Below are 476 nucleotides of genomic sequence, written 5' to 3' on the forward strand. Positions count from 1 at the left end.
ACTGTTTTTTCTTTTCCTTATCCCTCCCGCCCGGGTTGGTTCGGATCATTGTTTTGCTTTTGCTTTTACTTGTTTGGCGGGCAGGGTACGTTTTTACACTGGGTATGGGGGTTAATAACTTTTTTGGGGAGTGTGGTGGGGGTGTGGTGTGGAAATGGAGGCCATGTAGTTGGTCACAGAATCGGTGCGATCAGGTCGGGGCACCATTCACGGTCGTGGGACGACCTTATTAAAAAAAAAAAAAAAAAAAAATTATTGATACAGTTTCTGTACTATATTGGTACGCGAAGCTTCCAACCCGCCTCTGGCGGTTATGTTTGGTCAATTTCTTTTGACCGGGGTCTACGGACCCCTTTTTTTTTTTTTTTTTTTTTTTTTGGGGGTCTGTCCGCCATATATACATATACCCCTATATATATATACCCATATATATATAGCCCCGTACCCCCTCGTGGGGGTGCCCCCCCCCCCCCAAA

The 476-nt window shown here is 45.4% G+C and overlaps 1 non-coding gene across 1 annotated transcript, besides 3 other annotated features; it reads left to right on the forward strand.

The window, feature by feature from the left end:
* Window positions 1-231: 231 nt before the first annotated feature.
* Window positions 232-252: a microsatellite.
* On the forward strand, window positions 252-353 carry Tc00.1047053432489.10. The gene has a single exon (XR_008254347.1). It is a non-coding gene; the product is annotated as a spliced leader RNA, 5' partial (transcript).
* Window positions 354-378: a microsatellite.
* A 15-nt stretch (window positions 379-393) lies between these two features.
* Window positions 394-436: a microsatellite.
* Window positions 437-476: the final 40 nt, after the last annotated feature.

This window comes from Trypanosoma cruzi, assembly GCF_000209065.1.
Source record: "Trypanosoma cruzi strain CL Brener chromosome Unknown tcruzi_1047053432489, whole genome shotgun sequence".
NCBI classification, from domain to species: domain Eukaryota; phylum Euglenozoa; class Kinetoplastea; order Trypanosomatida; family Trypanosomatidae; genus Trypanosoma; species Trypanosoma cruzi.